The sequence below is a fragment of the Procambarus clarkii genome, chromosome 62, assembly GCF_040958095.1.
Source record: "Procambarus clarkii isolate CNS0578487 chromosome 62, FALCON_Pclarkii_2.0, whole genome shotgun sequence".
Classification (NCBI taxonomy): domain Eukaryota; kingdom Metazoa; phylum Arthropoda; class Malacostraca; order Decapoda; family Cambaridae; genus Procambarus; species Procambarus clarkii.
The window spans coordinates 11,551,915-11,560,377 of NC_091211.1; positions in this window are offsets into that span (position 1 = coordinate 11,551,915).

Sequence of the window (8,463 nt, forward strand, 5' to 3'; positions counted from 1 at the left end):
GGACCAGAATATACAGTGGGCAGTCACGGTACCCAAGGATGTCACCATTCCGGGAGAAGCATCCTCAGTGATTAAAATGGCATGTAAAGCCAAGGGAGTAGACGTTGTGCAAATTGAGCCATTGGATAATCCAGCAGGGGTGGTGATAATGGAGACTATTGAAGACATAAATGAAGGGGTAATTCGGTTGAGGGTTTTTAATCCCTCTCGGTGGGCAGTCACCTTGAGTAAGCATGCACAGGTAGCGTGGGCGCACCCTGTGGAGGAGATTATTGCAGCCATGTCAGTAAGTCAGAGTGAGGGCGATGAGGATAGAATGGATAAATTAATGGGAATAGTGGATAGGATGTCCATGGAAAGGGAGGTTAAGGAAGCCTTAAGGGGCTTAGTCAGGGAGTTCCCGGATGTTTTTGCGTTGAGAGGGGAACCCCCAGGGTGCATTACTCAAGGAGCACATAGAATTGACGTAGAGGGCGCACATCCAGTATATACGAGAGCATATAGCATACCAGTGGCACACCAGAGGGAGGTGAAGGAGGAGATAAGCCAGCTAAGGGAGCATGATATCAATGAACCATCCAGTTCACCGTGGCACAGCCCTCTCGTAGTAGTCAGGAAAAAGAATGGGGGAGTGAGGTTATGCGTAGATTTCCGCAGAATAAACAAGCTGACGAAAGACGAAGCATACCCATTACCTAACATACAGGACACATTGACACACTTGAAGGGTACACAATATTTTACCACATTAGACCTACTCAGTGGGTATCACCAGATACCGCTGGAGGAAGAGTCGAGGGAAATCACAGCGTTTAGTGCGTGCAACAACGAGCTCTGGCAATATAAACGACTTCCCTTCGGGTTGAAGTCAGCACCTGCTGTGTTCAGTAGGCTAATGATGAGTGTATTATCGGGGTTGATAGGTCCCACAGCGTTGCTGTACCTCGATGACGTAATCGTGCTGGGAAAGTCATTAGAGGAGCACATGCATAATTTGAGGAAACTCTTGCTAAGGCTGAGGTCACACAACCTCAAAGTGAATTTCGAAAAATGCAGTTTTTTGGAGAATCGGTAACATTCTTGGGTCATACAGTGGGCCGGATGGGTATCAGTCCATTGCCAGATAAAACCAGGGATATTCAAGAGTTCCCAGTTCCACAGAACAAGAAAGAGTGCAAATCTTTCCTGGGGTTGGTTAGCTATTATCGGCGATTTATTAAAGATTTTTCAAAAATTGCAAGACCATTACATCAGATCAGTGGACTTGCAGAGTTCGTGTGGGGGAAGGAACAACAGCAGGCGTTCCAGGTACTGAGGGCTGCTGTCAGCCCTGGAAACACAAACCGAAACTGTCTCTATTTTCCGCTTGTTACAACTTGTAATAAAGTTGTTACATCTTGGCTTAACGTGTTTATAACGTATTAGAACGTTGTTACAACTTGCTATATTGGTTGTTATAACTGGTTAGGAGGTGTTAAAACTTGTTCGAACGTTGTACCAACGTCGTAGTTTCGGTGTGTGTTTGGCGGGAGCTCTCGCAGTATCTTGGCGCACCCAGATTTTAGCAAACCATTTCTGGTGTATGCGGATGCTTCTGGTGCAGCGATAGGTGGTGTGGTAGCTCAGGTGGATGAGCGAGGACGGGAGCGTCCCATTGCATTTTGTTCACGAGTACTATGTCCTGCAGAGAGGAACTATAGTACGATTGAGAGGGAAGCGCTAGCGATCACATTCATATTACAACGGAACCTGTACATCTTGCTTGGACATGAAATTTGGCTCAGAAGCGATCACAAACCCCTTAAGTATGTGTTCGAGTCCAAGGAGCCTTGTCAGCGACTGGCACGGTGGGTTACCTCGCTCTCAGAGTTTAACATTACAAACTTTGAACATGTACCAGGGAAAAGCAATATGGTCGCTGACGCGTTGTCAAGGTGTCACAATGTAGCAGTGGTGAGTGAAAGGGGGGAGGAAGATGTGTCGTGGAATGTGAGGGAGTTGATACGGAGTCAGGAAGGTCACCCCCTGTGGGGGGAGGTAAGGAAGTTTTTGAGGGGTCAGCGTGCGGAGTTGAGGAAGTCACTTCCAGCACCAGTGGATGAGTTTGTGGTTGAAGATGAGGTGTTGTATCATCTTGGTAGGGTTTCGGGTATACGGTCTGAACCAGTATACCAGGCAGTCTTGACACCGGAGTTCCAGAGGACTGCAATGTATCTGTGTCATAACATCCCAGCAGCAGGCCATGGAGGGGAGTCCAAGACGTTGCAGAGGGCACGTCAAAGGTTCTATTGGCCATCCATGGGTAAAGATATCAAGGTCTATGTAGCCTCTTGTGACAGTTGTCTGAGGTACAAGGCACATAGGTTGGGGGCGGAACCTTTGCGTAGGTGGCCGGAGGTGAGTACTCCCTTCGAGAGAGTACACATAGATCTCATTGGGCCGCTACCACAAGCTCATTCAGGGGCGAGGTACATATTTGTAGCAGTGGATGCACTCACACGGTTCACTGTGGTGAGTGCACTCCGTTCTAAGTCGGCAGAGGATGTGACCCAGGCCATGGTGGAAAGTGTGTTAACCAGGTTTGGGGCTCCTCAACAAGTTGTGTCAGACCAAGGGTCAGAGTTTATCAATCAAGTATTTCAAAGCATCGCGAGTGTGTATCAATTCAAACATACTCCAGTGCTGGCATATCGACCATCGGCGAATGGTTTGGTTGAAAGACACAATGCTGAAGTAATCAGTATTCTGCGGCATTTGGCTGCAGATGATGTGCTTGCATGGGATCAGAGTTTGTCGATGGTGGAGTCGGCGCTCAACACGGCGTTCAATAGGTCGGTGGGAGAAACCCCGCATTTTTTGTTGCATGGGTTCGATCCCCGACTTCCGTTCACGACGTTCACAAGCAAGCAACCGCCATGCTATGCGTTAGACTTCAAAAGTGTTGTCTGTAGGCGAGCAACCAAGGCATTTGACTTGGTGAAACTACATTTAAGAAAGTCGACAGAGGTAGCAGAGGCATATTATAATGCGCGGAACAAGGTCCAAGCAAAGGTGATCAATGAAGGTGATAGGGTATTCGTGAAGCAGATGCACGCTCAGGCAGAAGGTAAGTTGGCACCCAAGTTTATGGGGCCATGTCGGGTAATTAGCAAAAAGAATGCAGAAGTTAAGGTTAAGGTGCTAAACACAGGGCATGTGTTCTCCTGTCACCCAGACCGCGTCTATACACTGACCGGTCAGGCAAGTGAGGAGCCATACCCTACGGGGAGTGTGCCAGGGGAGAGCACACCAGCGGCTGAGAACATAGGTAGGGGTACGAGGAGTTGGCAATCAAGGGTAGATAACACAGAACAGCCTTCGCAGGACCGAGGACAAGGTCCACAGGCGACGGTGACACATCGCTATCCGACCCGCTCTCGTGGGGTCATGAACACAGAAGGAGCATAGTATGTACTGTAGAGTAGTGCATGGCCATGGTAGTTTTTGTAGAGTGTGGGGTAGTGTGTAGAGTGTGGTGTGTAGTGGTGCATGGGCATGGTAGTTTTTGTAGAGTGTGGGGTAGTGTGTAGAGTGTGGTGTTGAGTGGTGCATGGGCATGGTAGTTTTGTAGAGTGTGGGGTAGTGTGTAGAGTGCGGTGTTGAGTGGTGCATGGGCATGGTAGTTTTGTAGAGTGTGGGGTAGGGTGTAGAGTGTTGTGTAGAGTAGTATGTGCAGTGGGTGGTGTAGTGTTGTGGCGTTTGGACGCCTGGTATGGAGTGTGGTGTTGTGGAGTACATAGCGGCACAGGAGGCCAGGTGGTGGTGGGTACGGTGAGTATCGGTGTAATGAGGTCAGGTGCGTCAGGACGCAGAGCCTGGCTGTTGAGAGACGTGGTGTTATAATGAGGTCATCAGTGGTTGGGTTGACCAGAGGTGATGGTGTGTCGGAGTGGGTAAGTGTTATGGATAAGATTATAATGTAGAATTTCAAAATTTCAGGTGTTGGTGGTTGCAGTGAGCGAGCCAAGTAGATATACTAATTTCTCATTAATTAAGTTGTTACAGGAATCTCGCTAGAAGCGAGCCAGTGGCAGTATGATGCTTTAGTGACATTAGTTGTGAAATTATTTTAATTAGGTATTTATTGTGATAATGTATGTGTATGTATATACTGTATATTACCTCATCGGCACCATTACTGAGTGTTAGGCATGAGAAGGTCCCCCGGGATCATGTCACAGAGCTTCAGGTAGAGTAGAAGGGAAGCTATGAGGCTACACTCAGTTATTCTAGAGAAAAAAAGGGGGGTGGAAGTGAAGCCAACGTGACGTTATAGGCGAAATTCGCCCCCTGACATCAAAGCAGGGATAAGGGCCAGCTGCAATGGTTTTGCAGCTGCGCTCAGGCTATATACGGGGAGAGAGTAAGGAGCCGAGGGGGTAATGTAATAATGGGATCGAGCCAGGGGGCTCCGAGGGAATATTTTGCAGGTACAGCGGTCGGGAAGGTGTGAATACAGGTGGACACACTCTGGGCGGATGGACCTAGGCCAGAGAGCTGTGAGGGATCTACAGCGTTCTGGGATTGGTGCCCTGGAACGAGACGTCAGCACAGACCCAAGGGAACATGACCCTGGGGTAGGAATCTCCGTTGCTCTGGAGGCCAGGATCACGTTACCTCAGAGCAACGATGAGACATTGACAACATTCACTAGGCTGGACAGCCTGGGTTTTGTCTGGGTCATGGAGGATCTATGACCAACCATGGGACACGAAGACAAGAGAAGTGATGCTGCCAATTGTGGAGGAGGCCAGAGAAACATTGTGTGATCATTGTAAGCCCTTATGTTAACAGTACAGGTGTTAAATTATTAATTTGTTACTAAGGATGAAGAACCTTAGATATATATGTGTTGTGTATATATTAATGACTAGTGTCATTTCTGTTTAAGTGCCAGCATTCTGGTCCATGTAATTTTATGGTTATGTTTGTATGTAATTATATGTCAGCAGTTTAGGTATATGTGCATTGTTGGAGATGGGAAAAATTATTACAGACTGTTTTACCTGTGCTATGATGTGAATATAATGTATATGTTGGAGAAGTGTTGTGAGTCATGTCGGGGAAAATTTTAATTTATTTCATTGTGTGTATGATGAACTTATTGGATGATTTTTTAGTTGTACACATATGGTGGGTGCATCCTCCAGGTCCTTGCAATGATGCATATGGGGACATATGCGTGTTTAAGGAGGGGAGTGGTGTTGTAATCCACAAGTTAGTAGGAATTATTAGCTAGAGGATCATTACTACAACACTTAACGAATGATGATTGAAAGTACATGTAAGTAAACAGACTATGGATCACATATCTAAGAAAGGTCAATGGATTAAGACCGAAGCTGTTTAGCCAAATTAATAATTCCTGGAAAGAGGAATTATTCTTCGTCAGGCTTCTAGGATCAAGGTTACCGCTCTAGGGATAAAGTTAATCGGATTATACCTTCCTCGAGAGGCGTGGTGAAATGATTGAGGCCATGGTTGGCTGGAGTCTGATTGTGGAGGTTGAACTAGCTAGTCCTTTGGATCCCCGTTTGTGGCAGCAGCGAAGTGTAGCAGACAGCTATGCGAGAACCTGATGTGATATTAGTGACGAAGTTAAGTCTGCAGTATGTGAGTATTGAATGAAAGACTAACCGGGTGTGGAGCGTTGTAGTAATCATTCCGTATTAGGGACTTAGGCGGAAGTTACGAGTGTGGGTGGTGATCGCGGAGGTCAAGTGGTCTATAGGTATTGGAAGTGTATTGACCTAATAGAGTATGTTAATTAATATAGTATTATTTGTCAGTCTATTCTTTGTAATTAAATGACAAAACCCGACGGCCTTTAAATACCTTCCATATGTTCATTCAATGTGTTCCAGTACAAACCTAGTGGTATGCCTCAAGGGTCTGGTGTGTGTAGGAGTACACGGTGGTAGTAACGGTTGCTGAGGCAAGGTGTTATGTGTTGTGTAATCGCTGTGTTCGGAATGAACCGGGGTTCAGCGTCACAACAGGCCTACTATGCAAGGCCTGATTTGCCTAATAAGCCAAGTTTTCCTGAATTAATATATTTTCTCAAATTTTTTTCTTATGAAATGATAAAGCTACCAATTTCATTATGTATGAGGTCAATTTTTTTTTATTGGAGTTAAAATTAAGTAGATATATGACCGAACCTAACCAAACCTACCTAACCTAACCTAACCTATCTTTATAGATTAGGTTAGGTTAGGTAGCCGAAAAAGTTAGGTTAGGTTAGGTAGGTTAGGTTGTCGAAAAACAATTAATTCATGAAAACTTGGCTTATTAGGCAAATCTGGCCTTGCATAGTAGGCTGAGAAAAGTATCAACACAAGACAGAACAGAAACAATGGGTATTGAATAGAAGTGTTTGTAGAAAGCCTATTGGTCCATATTTCTTGATGCTTCTATATTGGAGCGGAGTCTTGAGGTGGGTAGAATATAGTTGTGCAATAATTGGTTGTTGATTGTTCTGTCTTGTGTTGATACTTTTAATACCCTATTAATATCCCCTCTTGTTCTGTCTTGTGTTAATGCCACATCACCCCTCCCACCTCACTCAAATGTAGATATAAAATCAGAGATACGTAAGTTCTAATCAGTTGTGTATTTGTGAAGTCTTTGAAAATGTAATAAGTTTTACGAAACGCGCCCGTGTCGCGTCAGACTAGAAATAAAAAATGAATTTTGGAGAAGTGATTTTTGATTTACCTCCAACAGTGAAGCGTAATGTACGAAAGATTGAGAAAATTCGTGTTAGAATTATTAATCTTACTTTTTCGGTCATATTTAATAATATATGTCTACAGGAAAGACTGCTACCAAAATATACTAATATTAAAGTGCACGACCCAGCAGCAAGGAATCAAGCCTTCACGATAAAATATCGCCAGGATCTGATTCGTGATCAGATATACAAGGCAGAGAATGAAATCAAAGACAACAAAACGCAACTACTTCATGCTACAAACGAGTGGAGAAATAGCAACATCGACCATAGTATCCGTACCCGCATTGAACAACACCTCGACATCCTCACAGACCAACATCACCTCAGCACTGAAACAAGGATTATCAAGAAACTAACAACATTATATGGAGGACCTATGGCAATTCCACGATCAAGAGATGGCTTCCTGAACCTTGCAGGAATTAACCTCACTGAGGACCAAGTCACTCTCCTAAATCTGGGCATAAACTGTCGTGTTATGTCCAGACCGAGTGAAATGGCCCGGAAAGTAGAGTTGGAAATTCTGTTGGACGACATATTCGACCTCGAGACACAAAAGAAGGTCACTACCAAAGATACCTTACAAGCAGAGCTTATTGCAGAAGGAGGAAAGAATCGAGGCAACTACAGAAGCACCATACTGTCCCCCGAGCTTAAAGCGGCAGCTAAAAGCCTTCGTGAGAACAAGGAGATAGTTGTCAGGAGAGGTGACAAGTCGCCAATATATGTCATTCTTAAAAAAGACGAATATCTGGCGAAAATGAACATCATACTCTCTGACCAAACTAAGTTCCAAAGGGTAACGAAGGACACTACAGCCGAATTAAAAGCAAAGGTCAACAAACTGATCGAAACTGTGAACGCCAAGAAATCCGGACTCCACCTGCCAAAGATCATTGGGGAATATAAACCTGGATATGCGTATGGAAATGTCAAGACGCACAAGCCTGGAAACCCACTTCGGCCAATCATTAGCCAGATACCCACACCCACGTACAGACTGGCGAAGCGACTCAACGGCCTGCTGACTCCTTATGTTCCTTGCGCCTTCAGCCTGAAGTCTCCAAAGGAATTTGTGGACTTACTGCGGGGCACACGGGCCACAGGGATAAGAGCCTCGTTGGACGTAGAATCGCTGTTTACCAACGTACCTGTGGACGAGACAATCGGAATGATAGCCGACAGAGTGTATCGTGATCCAGCCTGTACTCCTCTTGACATGCCAGAAAGTATTCTGAGGAAACTACTCCAAGCTTGTACTAAAGAGGCACCCTTCTTGAGCCCGGATGGGCACATGTATAAGCAAGTAGATGGGGTCGCCATGGGTTCTCCCCTAGGTGTCCTGTTTGCAAACTTCTACATGGGTACCATCGAGCAAAAAGTCTTAGTCGACATGAACTTGAAACCGGCCATATACTGCAGGTATGTTGACGACATTTTTACACAGGTACCTGATGTCAGACATCTGCAGGAGCTGAAGGAGGCATTTGAGCAGAGTTCCGTGCTGCGTTTCACTTACGAGACGGAAAAGGATGGGAAGCTGCCTTTTCTAGATGTAACAGTCATGGAAAAGGGCGGAGGTTTCCACACTGCAGTCTACACTAAGGAAACAAACATAGGAATGTGCCTAAATGCCAACAGCGACTGCCCTGACAGGTACAAGAGGAGTGTTGTTAACGCATACGTCG